The 14,650-nt window shown below is 45.7% G+C and overlaps 1 long non-coding RNA gene across 2 annotated transcripts; it reads left to right on the forward strand.

Annotated features, from left to right (window-relative positions):
• The first annotated feature begins 7,648 nt into the window (after positions 1-7,648).
• Positions 7,649-11,616, forward strand: LOC141041672 (uncharacterized). Of its 2 annotated transcripts, none has more exons than XR_012202634.1 (3): positions 7,649-8,416; positions 9,672-9,746; positions 11,331-11,616. It is a non-coding gene; the product is annotated as an uncharacterized lncRNA (long non-coding RNA). The 2 variants fall into 2 exon arrangements; XR_012202635.1 differs by having other exon boundaries at positions 7,654-8,416; positions 11,338-11,616.
• The last annotated feature ends 3,034 nt before the right edge of the window (positions 11,617-14,650 follow it).

Below are 14,650 nucleotides of genomic sequence, written 5' to 3' on the forward strand. Positions count from 1 at the left end.
TTCGAAATTCATTCCCATTTCTTGCATGGGACCTAAGCATGCACCCAAGGACACAGATTTTATTTTTCAACCAATTTATATGCACTGGAGCATGTGCATGTAGTTCAAATTTGAATTATGCACATAAATGCATTGAAAACTCAGTTAATGCATAAAAATGTCCAAACGAACCCCGAAAAATCCCAAAAATTAACACAACACTCCTGTTGTTCTATGATGACATGAGAAAAAATATGAAAGCAATTAGAGGCAATGGATATCGTTTCGTCCCCAAAGGTGGGACGTTCCCTATCGAAACCATCATGCTTGTTGTGAGAAGCTCTGGTTTGTGAGAAGCATATACCCAAACCTGCCCCAAATGGGACATTTTTTTACCACGTCATGTTTATGTCGCTCCATGATAGCATGCCAAGTTTCATGAATTTCAAACGAATTTTGGATTTACTAGAATTTAAAAACCAGGCATCTCAATGTTTTGCCGGCAATCAACGGTGCCCTGGTGTTTGAAATTCATTCCCATTTCTTGCATGGGACCTAAGCATGCACCCAAGGACACATATTTGATTTTTCAACCAATTTATATGCATTGGAGCATGTGCATGTAGTTCAAATTTGAATTATGCACATAAATGCATTGAAAACTCATTTAATGCATAAAAATGTCGAAACGAACCCCAAAAAATCCCAAAATTTGACACAACACTCCTGTTGTTCTATGTTGACACGAGAAAAAAATTGAAAGCAATAAGAGGTAATGGATATCGTTTCGTCCCCAAAGGTGGGACGTTCCCTATCGAAACCATCATGCTTGTTGTGAGAAGCTCTGGTTTGTGAGAAGCATATACCCAAACCTGCCCCAAACGGGACAAAATTTTCACCACGTGATGTTGATGCCGCTCCATCATAGCATGCCAAGTTTCATGCATTTCAGACGAGTTTTGGATTTACTAGAATTTAAAAACCAGGTATCTCAATGTTTTGCCATCAATCGACAGTGCCCTGGTGTTTGAAATTCATTCCCATCTCTTGCATGGGACCTAGAAATTCACCCAAGGACACACATGTGATTTTTCAACCAATGTTGGTGCATTGGAGCATGTGCTTGTAGTTCAAATTTTAATTATGCACATAAAATGCCTAGAAAACCTAGTTAATGTATAAAAAAGGCCAAACGAACCCCGAAAAATTCATTCCCGTTTCTTCCGTGGGACCTAAGCATGCACCGAAGGACGCAGATTTGATTTTTCAACCAATTTGTATGCACGGGAGCATGTGCATGCAGTTTAATTTTTAATTGTGCACGTGAAATGGCTAGAAAACCATTTTATTGTATAAAATGTCCAAACGAACCCTGAATAATTCCAATTCTTTTACGACACACATATAGTTGCGTGTTCACTACGGATAAAAGGTCTAGCAATTCAAACAGCGTCCATTGCCGTTGTGACCCCATTTTGTAATTCAAATCAAGTAGATCCCACACGGTTTATTATCACCAACCATGTGAGATGTAGTACAAAATATCTTGGAGCACCGTCGGTGTATAGTACGCCTATGGCTTATGCGAGAAGGTGCGTCGGCTACAGTCCACAGCCGGCGTGTCAAGCACACTAGCTCACTCCCCAAAAACTCCCGCCTCTGCATCCCTCGCAATATCGAAAATATCTACCGCCTAGAAGGTTTTAATGTTTGATAGCACACGATTAGTATGTGCGGACTGTGTGCGATATCTGTTACTCTCGCTCTGCTTCAGTCCCTTGATTCAAATTTTTAGTAGCCCCGGCATTTTACTCCCGCCTCTGCATCCCTCGCAATCTAAAAAAATTCTGCTCGCCCTTGATCCAAATTTTCAGTAGCCCCGCCTTGTTACTCCCGCCTAGTAAAATTTTTAGTTGTCGTAGTATTTCCTCAAACACAACCTTGCTCCCCACCTCCACATACACACCCCAAAACCTCCCCTCACACAGACACACACAACCCTCGAAACCATTGGTAAGTCGCCGCCATCGTCGGCGCCTCCATCCTCAACCTCTGCCCGTGTGCCGGGGAGCTCAAGGAGCCAATGGCCAAAAAGAGGTTTATCGCGGCATTTCCGCCCGACACCGGCGAGGTGGCCGCCGAGGTGTCCCCGTCGTCCTCCGCGGGCCCGATCCACAGTCGCCGGTCCCCCGATCCGCCCACCGCCGTGCCCCTACGCCGGTTCAAGGACTTCCCCATCCTCCCTCAGACCCGGCAGCCGACGAAGTCCTACCTCGGGGTCCGGCAGCGGCGGTGGGGGACGCGGGTCGCCGAGATTACAGATCAAGAGACCCACACCCGCCGGTGGCTCGGTAGCTTCCACACGGCCGAGTTCGCGGCCATGGAGTACGACCGCTGGCAGGTCCGTTACCACGGCACGGCGGATAGGCTGAATTTCCCCTTCGGCACACGTCCGGTCCACCTCATTCCACCGGAGCCAGGGGTGGTGAGCTCGGCTATGGCGCAGGAGGACCGCGAGGCGTGGGAGCACCTCGAGGCCGAGGCCGCCGACGAGGCCTACATGCAAGAGCTCCGCCGGCAGCACCCGGAGCTCATGGAGGCGGAGCGGGCGATCTTTGCCGGCGCGGAGGGCGGCGAGGTTATCGCGCTCTCCTCCGATGACGAGGTCGAAGGCGGCAAGGACGGCAGCGCGGAGGGCGGCGATGTTATCACGCTCTTCTCTGATGACGAGGTCGAAGGCGGCGGCGACGGCGGCGCAGAGGGCATCGAGGTGGGCCCCAAGGACGAGGAGATCGACGTCTACAAGTGGAGGAGTGCCTTTCCCAACGACCCCGACGACGGTACTGGCCCGGACCCGGCTCGCGGCACACCGTACATGACGAGGAAGGATTGGCTCGACCTCTACTTCGACCGAAAGTAGTTTAGCTTAGTTTAAATTTATGTTCTATGTTCGGTTATGCAAAACTATCTATTTTTATGTTTGAATGCATGCTACTTTCGGTTGGACCTGCTTTGAATTTGATCAAATTGAAGTTTACAACCTTAAGTTTAGGGGATCGACTAGAAAAGGCCAAAAATTGCTGGAGTATATATATATATCCACTAGTTTTTTTAGTCCTTTAACTTTTTAAGGATCGCCTAGAGATGTCCTTATGACTTGTTTATTTCAGCTCTTCACAATGTGATGCTCTATATGTGCAACTATTTGCCGTGCAGTTCAATTTCATCAATAACAGTTTCAACAATACCACTATGAATTACGATATTTGGTTGCTGTTAAGGATATTGCAGTTAACATGCCTTTTCGTTTTTCAATTGTTATTTAACAACATGCGTTGTACTGAATGACTAAATATGCAATCCCAGGCTACATAGCAACAAGGAAGAGTGTTACCTTAATGTTCTGATGATGTCTAGATATACATGTGTAATAAAATCGTATATAATGGGATGGATGGAGTGTTGTACTACATCATTTTTCAATTGTTGTTTAGCTTCTAATATTAACTTGGTGCTTTTAGGTACATATATCATTGCCAAAGATCCACACTTCGACCCTTTCTGCGTATGGGGCAATGAGATATTCATGAACCAGCGTCAAGTGAGGAAACTGATAAAGATTGTTATGAAAATGGGTCAAAAGATGTCAATTGAACTATTTGTTTACACTTTATGCAAGACAACAGTGAACTGCAGGATGGTAAGTAAGAACCATGTAGCCTTCTTTTTACTGCCCGTAATGAGTTGTGTTAGATGACAATATCTGAATCTTTTTTCTTTTGAAGTGGATCCTGAAGCAGTTTCCTCAAGATTACCTCTCAAGCTACATGATTGGCGGTCCGCCATCACAAGGGGTTGGATTAGAGTCCTGCATGCCTTCTGCATCCAGGAGAGCACAATAGGGCCATTCCGCTTCACCTTGTTCAACAACTGGAATGTCTGTCGCCTCTTTCTTTACCATGTGTACTAGTACAAGTATAGAACCCTGGTACATCATTATTTATTTGGTGCTTATGTAATTCTTAAACATATGTACCTGTGAATCGAATAGTGCATTGGTTGTTTGAACCTGATGGATATGAATAAAGCTATATCTACTTTCAAGTTTAAATTAGGTACAATTTTAAATAGCAGCAATTAAATTAGGGCGAAATTACGTTGTGCAGGTCATTACGGCACACACGGTTGCTAAAACACAAACGTTTGCGATATACACCATAATCCGAGACGGTTCACAAAGAGGAAACGTGTGCAAGCATGCACATAGTTGCCGTTTGCAAAGGGTGTGTGATGTCACACACTATCACATACGGTGCGGGAAAACTAAATGTATGTGATTGTCTACCCATCGTACACGGTTTATAATCATGAATTGTTTATGATGTTCCAGGCATCAAAAAACTCCCATGCCTAGAATCTGCCTGGAAAACTCCCGTGCCTGGAATCTGCCTTGTTTTAGGCAGAACCACAAAACCCCGACTGTGATGGCAATGCGAGCACAAACGAGTAGCAATGATGAAGCATTTGGGATATTCGAGATATCGGAAAAGGTTATATAGGGACAACTGTATGCATCAAGGCTCCCTATCCCCGACGATTTCTAGGTCGTGTGGGAAGGACCCCCCTATCGCCCACACTCACTTGGCGACGGTTCCAAATGTCGTCGCGGAAAGGGGTAAAAAACCGTTTGTTTAGGACCGACGCGCACCAGTGGAATATACCAGCTGCTGAAAAGAACAAGGCCCCAATGCTTGAAGCTCAAGAAGAAGAAGAGCCACAAGTGCTCAGAAATCTCAAGCCCAAGATTCCAGATCATAGTGATGATCATCCTGTGGCAGAGAACATGAAGTTAAGAAAGGATGTAGGTCTGAGACTTTGGAGAAAGACTGATCCCTATGCCACCAGGAGGAGAACTAATGTAGACTACCGCTTTCACACCAAGGAACAACAAGATTTCTATGAGACTGTCCTTTTGGACAAGAAGCCCATAATGTGTGATATCAAATGGGTTGACTGGAAATACATTGATGACAATGAAGACTATTTCCCAAGTGTGCATGAGAGCTTCAGAATGAATGGCGTGGACAAGTTTGTTGGCCAGAAGTTGACTAAGTGGAACAATGAGATTATCATGCAATTCTATTCCACTGCTCACTTCTACCCTGATGGAAAGATAGTCTGGATGACTGAAGGAACGAGATATCAATCTACTATCTCAGAATGGGCCAAGTTGATCAATGCCCTAGAGGAAGAGGAGAATGACATTGATGTGTATGCTCAGTCCAGGAAGGATCACAACTCCATGGCTAACATGTACAAGCCAATTCCTGATGAAGCCTTGGAGACTCACAAGTTTGGATCAATATACTATCTGCTTGCTGGTTTGACCACCATCAACACTATATTCAGGCACACTCTTTTGCCCAAGTCAGGAGATCATAGAACGATCCGTGGTCACTCCATCAACCTGCTTCACTTGTTTGATGTTCCTCAGAAGTTCAAGGTGATGAGCCTAATTGTGGAAACAGTGAAGAGAATAGCTGCAGATCAGAACAGATCTTGTGGATATGCCCCTCACATTCAAATGTTGATCAATTCCAAGATGGGAACCGGGACATATCTACTTGATAGAGAGTGATGTTTGCTTGAACTACGTCGGTATTTCCCTAAAGAGGAAGGGATGATGCAGCACATCAATGGTAGGTATTTCCCTTAGTGATGAGAACAAGGTTATTGAACCAGTAGGAGAACCACGCAACACCACGTAAACAGCTCCTGCACACAAAGAACAAATACTTGCAACCCGACGTAAGAGAGGGGTTGTCAATCCCTCACGGGTAAAAAGATAAGTAAAATTGTAGTAGATTGGATAAATAGATCTCGCGGGAACGCGAGATAAAGTAAATAACAATAAATTGCAGCAAGGTATTTTTGTATTTTTGGATTAATAGATCTGAAAATAAAAGCAAATAAAAATAGATCGCGAAGGCAAATATAATAAAGAAGAGACCCGGGGGCTGTAGATTTCACTAGTGGCTTCTCTCGAGAAAAATAGCATATGGTGGGTAAACAAATTACTGTTGGGCAATTGATAGAACTTCAAATAATCATGACGATATCCAGGCAATGATCATTACATAGGCATCACGTCCAAGATTAGTAGACCGACTCCTGCCTGCATCTACTACTATTACTCCACACATCGGCCGCTATCCAGCATGCATCTAGTGTATTATGTTCATGGAGAAACTGAGTAATGCAATAAGAACGATGACATGATGTAGACAAGATCTATTTATGTAGAAATAGACCCCATCTTGTTATCCTTAATAGCAACGATACATACGTGTTGGTTCCCCTTCTGTCACTGGGATCAAGCACTGTAAGATCGAACCCATCACAAAGCACCTCTTCCCATTGCAAGATAAATAGATCAAGTTGGCCAAACAAAACCCAAATATCGGAGAAGAAATATAAGGCTATAAGCAATCATGCATATAAGAGATAAAAGAAGACTCAAATAACTTTCATGGATAAAAACATAGATCTGATCATAAACTCAAAGTTCATCGGATCCCAACAAACACACCGCAAAAATAGTTACATCAAATAGATCTCTAAGAGACCATTGTATTGAGAATCAAAAGAGAGAGAGGAAGCCATATAGCTACTAACTACGGACCCGTAGGTCTACAATGAACTACTCACGCATCATCGGAGAGGCACCAATGAGGATGATGAACCCCTCCGTGATGGTGTCTAGATTGGATCTGGTGGTTCTGGAACTTGCGGCGGCTAGAATTGATTTTCGTCGACTCCCCTAGGGTTTCTGGAATATTGGGGTATTTATAGAGCAAAGATGCGGTGCAGGAAGCCACCGAGGTGGGCACAACCCAACTGGGCGCGGCTGGGCCCCTAGGCGTGCCCTAGTGGGTTGTGCTCCCCTCAGAGCACCCCTTTGGTACTTCTTCGGCCCATATGGTGTCTTCTGGTCCAGAAAAAAATCCATAAAAAGTTTCGCTGCATTTGGACTCCGTTTGGTATTGATTTCCTGCGATGTAAAAAACAAGCAGAAAACAGCAACTGGCGCTGGGCACTATGTCAATAGGTTAGTACCAAAAAATGATTATAAAATGATTGTAAAACATCCAAGAATGATAATATAATAGCATGAAACAATAAAAAATTGTAGATACGTTGGAGACGTATCAAAGAGCGTCTTCCCCTGAGGCCAGACCTTGAGGATAACAAGGTTGTCATGGATGCTTCCCATCCTACTTGTGCTGAAGCCCAGGAGAGGAGAGAGAGAGAAAGAAAGCAAAGGCTGCAAAAGCAGCAAAGACAACAAGTGCACCACATGACTCCACAGTGCTACTCAAGACCAAACAAGATCAACTCAGTTATCTGCTTGAGGCTATAGTAAGAATTGAGAAGGGCTTGGACACCCTTGTAACACCCCCAGTGTCATGCTACAGTAACCCTCCATGATTAAGCTAATCATTTTGCTAAACAGGACTTGATCAAATTTGATTCAAATCCCATTTGAAATTCCACTTTGAAATCAAATTCAATTTGCAAGTGAACTTTGAAGTTGCACAAAAGTTGCTGAAAAATAGTTCTTCATTTTGTAAAAATTCCATAACAAATGATTGTTAAGGAAAACAACATCACCTCCAAGCTATGGTGGACTATAGCAATTTAAAGCATTGCCAAATCAGCAAATTAATTGCTTATCCATTTTATGCAATTTCAAACTAATTCAAACTTCTTCCAAACTTTTTGTGGCAGTGCCAAACATTGCATTGTATTTATGTGGACAATTCCCATATTTTACAAAAATCATTTCGGTGCCCCAAATATTACAAAACCCTCTCTATAAAAGAAAAGAAGAAAATAAAAAGGAAATGAAGGCCTCCCCTGCCCCATTGGGCCTTAGCCCAACAGGTCGGCCTAACCCAGCCCACTTCCCCCTCGGTCGTCTTCTTCACTGCTCACCCGACTGAGAGGGCGCGCGCTCGCGTCGCCACAGAGCCACCTCCGCTGGCAACGCCTGAGGGGATAAGACTGCCCCTCTCCCCCTCGAACCCTAGCTACCCCACCCAGATCCACCTGCTCGTCCTCCTCGCTCTCCCCTCCCCCTCTCGGTCTCTCTCTCCCATCCTCACCCAGATCCGCCACAACCACCACCACAACTGCCATGGCCAAGCTCGCCGCCGCGGCCACCGTCCTCCTCGGCGCCTGAAGCCTTGTCCATGGACTCCGCCGGACTCCTCTACATCCTCTACGACCGCTACTTCGAGCTGGAATGCGCCAAGTCAAGCGAATCAGGCTCTTCCTCTCCGGTTGCCGGACCTCCCCGTCAAATCTGGCGTCGTCTGCTGCTCCCGGCCACCACCGAGCCTCCCCCGGGCTCGCTTTGCACCTCTACAGCCGCGATGTGAGCTCCTACCCCAAATCCCACTCTCCCCTTTGTTGATACGTGCATGTAGTCGTCGTTCCCGCGAGCTCCGTCGCCATGGCCGCGCTGGAGTTCTGCATCCGCACACACATGCCCGCTCTAGCCCACACGCTGCCTCGCCATGGCCGTGCCCCGGCCCCTCCTCCGGCCACTTCCGCGGCCCACGGCTGCTCGCACCGGCCGCTGCTAGCGTTTGCTGGTGCTTCCGATAACCCGTGCCCGCTGCTGCTGCGCGCTCGGCCTGCTCACCCCTTCACGCGCGCTCGCGCAGGCCCGCTCACCCCCGCTGGCTGCTGCGCTGCTCTGCCTGCTGCTCCTTTCTTTTGCCGCCGCTGCTAAACTGCTGTTGCTCCTAACTGTCGGATGTGGTGCTATTGCTGCTTGCCGCGTACTGATCCTATGCGCTATTCCTGCTGCTTGATACCACTGCTCGGCTGCTGCCTAGAGCCGCTGCCTCTAGGTTGGTGTGCTGCTCCTCCTCAGTACTATGGCTACTAGCTGCTGCTCAATTGCCGCGGATGCTGCTGCTACTGAACATGGCCATGGCCATGATATGTTGTATGCGTGTGTGCTTGTGGCCGGCCAGGCCACTGTCCAATGCGGCCGACCCTTGTTTAATTAGACTAGATTAGTTAGTGTTAATCCATTGCTGATTTAGTTTAGTAGAAAATAATATGTGAGCCACCCTGATGATTATCTCAAATTAATTGACTTAATAAAACCAAGTCTATGACAACTGGGTCCTCACCGGCACTGTTCACCAATTGACCAGTCAAGTCAAATATCGACTGGGTCAACTCAGACCCTGGCCCCACATGTAAGCCTCTAGGTCTAGCTGTCCGTGGGTACAAAAAGTAATTCTGCTTTGTATTCTCGAAATTAATAGTAAATCTAGAAAATGTTTAAACCTTTGAAAAATCATGTAAATTAAACTGTAACTCAGATGAAAATGTTTTATATATGAAAGTTGCTCAGAACGACGAGATGAATCCGAATATGCGGTCCGTTTAGCTGTCAGATGCCTCTAGCTATCTGAACATGGAACATTCCCCCTCCGGTCATCTGTCTGACACAGGTTCGGAACCGGGAATACCTTCCCCGTTGAATTCCCCCTTCACCTGTATCGTGCAGCACTACATTAGAACACTCATAGCGCTGCATATTGTCATGTTATGCTTTATAATGCTTTGTTTGCTTTATATTTATTGTTTCTTCCCCCTCTTCTCTCTGGTAGACCCCGACACCGATGCTGCCCCTGTGATCAACTACGTCTCCGACGACCCTTCTTCCTTTACAACAGAGCTTACAGGCAAGCCCCCCCCCCCCTTTGATCCCCTCGATATCGCCCATTCCATTCTCTCATGCTTGCATTAGATTTTGCTACTGTTATTGTTTGTTCCTATTCTGATGCATAGCCTGCTTTTGTAACCTGCTTATTGTTACCTTACCTGCTTATCCTAAATTGCTTAGTATAGGTTGGTTAGTGATCCATCAGTGACCCCCCACCTGGTCCTTGTTGCCCCTGCTTCATCATCGACGACTCGATCAACGTGATCGACGACCAGAGCCCGACACCTCACATCACATCATGCCCCTTTTGTTGCTCGACTCTGCAGAGTTACCATCGAGTGCCGAGGGTGGAACCTCATACATCACTCCTGATGAGATCTCTGTAGTGTAGCTATTCGGTCGTGGTCATCGAGGGTGATTTCCTCCTTAACCACTTCCGATACGACTCCTCAAGTGTGAACCTTGGGGGTGGTTCCTCTTACGTTCACCTTGATGATTACATCGAGTGGAATTCACCCGGGGTAATTCCTCGGGTTTTCCCCTTGATGTTTGGACACACGAATACTTGGACTTTACCACTGTTACTTGGAAAGGCGGGTCGACCCTGAGGGGTACCCGTGAGTGATGTGGAGACGGGTTGACCTGGAGGGTGCCCGCGAGATAATTACGAGGCGTGGCCGGGCATTCTTAGCCCTTGCCGCAAGTCCTCGAGACTGGGCGACGGGGTCACATCTTTCATGAGTCTCTGCTTGTTACCGCGCGTTCCTAATCCACTAAGATTTGGATATTTGATCCGAGGGGCCTTTGGCCTGATAGCACTAACCATCACGTGGGCATAGTATGGGCGTTCTGCGTCGTATGCATCAGCCGAAGCTTAATGGACGTCAGCGACTGAGCGGCGCACGCCGGGTTGGACTGGTAAGCACCTGCCTTTTTAAAGGAGGTAGCTAGGTCTGCTCACTGGTCGCCCACGCAACGTGCAGGAGTTCCCGAGGCGATGGCCCAAGACCCCTGGGGCATAGGTTTAGTCCGGCGTGCTGACCTCTCTATTAAGCCTAGGTCGGGTTGCGGCGTATTGTTTGGCAGAGGCCGGGCATGACCCAGGAAAGTGTGTCCGGCCGGAGTTAATCGAGCGTGGTGGGTAAGTTCGTGCACCCCTGCATGGAAGGAAACATCTATCGATAGCCTGTCCTACGGTAACTGACACTTGGAGTTGTATCCCGATCGATACAACTAGAACTGGATACTTGAGGTGATAACTGGATAGTATGGCTCTGGGATTGCTTTCTCGCGGGGAGTCGAGAAAGGATCTCTGGCCGAGGTTGATAACACTACTACTACTTTACTTTATGCTACTCTTATCTCTTCTGATGCTGCAAGATGCTTGGAGCTGCTTGAAGATGCTAGTCTTCGATAGGCTAGGCTTTCCCCTTCTCTTCTGGCATTCTGCAGTTCAGTCCACATATAATACCCATTTCATTGACACCGATGCATATGTAGTGTAGATCCTTGCTTGCGAGTACTTTGGATGACTACTCACGGTTTCTTTGCTCCCCCTATTCCCCCTTTCTGCTTCTTTCCGGTTGATGCAACCGCATGTCAGAGCCCAGGATCCAGATGCCACCGTCGATGCCTACTACTACGTGGAGACCGTCGATGACCAGGAGTAGTTAGGAGGCTCCCAGGCAGGAGGCCTTGCCTTTTCGATTGTTGTTGCTTTTGTGCTAGCCTTCTTAAGGCAAACTTGTCTAACTCATGTCTATACTCAGATATTGTTGCTTCCGCTGACTCTTGTGTATTCGAGCTTATGTATTCGAGCCCTCGAGGCCCCTAGCTTGTAATATAAAGCTTGTATTATTTTAATTTATGCCTAGAGTTGTGTTGTGATATCTTCCCGTGAGTCCTTGATCTTGATCGTACACATTTGCGTGTATGATTAGTGTACGATTGAATCGTGGACGTCACAACCCTGACTCAAAATCAGGTAAGTCTTGAGAGGATCATTGAGACTAAATTTCATGACCTAGATGTGAAGGTCACTAAGATACATACTATTGTGGAGAAGCTCCAAGAAGATGCTGAGGACAGGGAGGACAGACCAACTACAAATACTTTTCAGAGAGTGCCAAGGGAACAAAGGTCATCAGCAGTGCCAGTTGTAAGAGACTCGAGGACTACTACTTCAGCACCAGCAGCAACTGCCACGGTTGTACCTCCAATGTCAACCCCTTAAGCTCCACAGACTTCTGCCGAAGCATTTGCAGATGCCCTCCTCTCCACACCATCTATCACACCGGAGCGACAAGCGAGAAGACCCCTTCAAGAGCTCCCGGAGATTGTGCCTAGAGTGCCGTATAGCACTATACATTTCCAAACTTTTTGGTAACTTGTTGCCAAAGGGGGAGAAAGTGTATAGATCTTAGGCTTCGAGAGAGAGAGTGTGTGTGTGTTTTGCTTTTTGTTGGTTTTATTTGCTTCTCTTGCTACTTTGATTGTTTGGTTGTTTGATTCCTATGCTACTATTTGTGTTATGCTTGTGAGATACTTATGTGATCATGTGTTTGATCATACTATGCTTAATGTGTGGTTGCTTGCTTATATCCATGAATTTGTGTATGATCAATCACTTTTATCTTTGGTGATGAGTGCATGTTATTTAACTCTTATCATTTTGTGCGCTCCACCAAGATGTATGTGACATGGAAGTGTGACGCATGATCCTAATCGATTGAGCATTTGCATTCAAAAGCAAATTTTAAATAATGCACAAATTTAGGGGGAGCTCTTGCATATTGATAACCCACAAGTATAGGGGATCGCAACAGTTTTCGAGGGTAGAGTATTCAACCCAAATTTATTGATTCGACATAAGGGGAGCCAAAGAATATTCTCAAGTATTAGCAGTTGAGTTGTCAATTCAACCACACCTGGATAACTTAGTATCTGCAGCAAAGTAGTTAGTAGCAAAGTAGTATGATAGTAACGGTAACGGTAGCAAAAGTAATATTTTTGGGTTTTGTAGTGATTGTAACAGTAGCCACGGAAAAGTAAATAAGCAAAGAGCAATATGTGAAAAGCTCGTAGGCATTGGATCGGTGATGGAGAATTATGCCGGATGCGGTTCATCATGTAACAGTCATAACATAGGGTGACACAGAACTAGCTCCAATTCATCAATGTAATGTAGGCATGTATTCCGAATATAGTCATACGTGCTTATGGAAAAGAACTTGCATGACATCTTTTGTCCTACCCTCCCGTGGCAGCGGGGTCCTAATGGAAACTAAGGGATATTAAGGCCTCCTTTTAATAGAGTACCGGACCAAAGCATTAACACATAGTGAATACATGAACTCCTCAAACTACGGTCATCACCGAGAGTGGTCCCGATTATTGTCACTTCGGGGTTGCCGGTTCATAACACATAGTAGGTGACTATAGACTTGCAAGATAGGATCAAGAACTCACATATATTCATGAAAACATAATAGGTTCAGATCTGAAATCATGGCACTCGGGCCCTAGTGACAAGCATTAAGCATAGCAAAGTCATAGCAACATCAATCTCAGAACATAGTGGATACTAGGGATCAAACCCTAACAAAACTAACTCAATTACATGATAAATCGCATCCAACCCATCACCGTCCAGCAAGCCTACGATGGAATTACTCATGCACGGCGGTGAGCATCATGAAATTGGTGATGGAGGATGGTTGATGATGACGATGCCGACGGATTCCCCTCTCTAGAGCCCCGAACGGACTCCAGATCAGCCCTCCCGAGAGAGTTTAGGGCTTGGCGGCGGCTCCGTATCGTAAAACGCGATGAATCCTTCTCTCTGATTTTTTTTCTCCCCGAACACGAATATATAGAGTTGGAGTTGAGGTCGGTGGAGCTCCAGGGGGCCCACGAGGCAGGGGGGCGCGCCCTGGGGGGCAGGCGCGCCTCCCACCCTCATGGATAGGGTGTGGCCCCCTGGCCTTGATTCTTTCGCCAGTATTTTTTATTATTTCCAAAAATAATCTCCGTGAAGTTTCAGGTCATTCCGAGAACTTTTGTTTCTACACAAAGATAACACCATGGCAATTCTACTGAAAACAGCGTCAGTCCGGGTTAGTTCCATTTAAATCATGCAAGTTAGAGTCCAAAACAAGGGCAAAAGTGTTTGGAAAAGTAGATACGACGGAGACGTATCAACTCCCCCAAGATTAAACCTTTGCTTGTCCTCAAGCAATTCAGTTGATAAACTGAAAGTGATAAAGAAAAACTTTTACAAACTCTGTTTGCTCTTGTTGTTGTAAATATGTAAAGCCAGCATTCAAGTTTTCAGCAAAGATTATGAACTAACCATATTCACAATAACACTTAGGTCTCATGTTTACTCATGTCAATGGCATAATCAACTAGCGAGCAATAATAATAAATCTCGGATGACAACACTTTCTCAAAACAATCATGATATGGTATAACAAGATGGTATCTCGCTAGCCCTTTCTGAGACCGCAAAACATAAATGCAGAGCATGTTTGAAGATCAAGGACTAACTAGACATTGTAATTCATGGTAAAAGAGATCAAATCATAGTCATACCCAATATAAATTAACAGTAATGAATGCAAATGACAGCGGTGCTCTCCAGCTGGTGATTTTTAATAAGAGGGTGATGACTCAACATAAAAGTAAATAGATAGGCCCTTGGTAGAGGGAAGCAGAGATTTGTAGAGGTGCCAGAGCTCGGTTTTGAAATAGAGATAAATAATATTTTGAGCGGTATACTTTCATTGTCAACATAACAACCAATAGATGGCGATATCTTCCATGCTACACACATTATAGACGGTTCCCAAACAGAATGGTAAAGTTTATACTCCCCCTCCACCAACAAGCATCAATCCATGGCTTGCTCGAAACAACGAGCGC

The sequence above is a fragment of the Aegilops tauschii genome, chromosome 2 (assembly GCF_002575655.3).
Source record: "Aegilops tauschii subsp. strangulata cultivar AL8/78 chromosome 2, Aet v6.0, whole genome shotgun sequence".
Taxonomy (NCBI): domain Eukaryota; kingdom Viridiplantae; phylum Streptophyta; class Magnoliopsida; order Poales; family Poaceae; genus Aegilops; species Aegilops tauschii.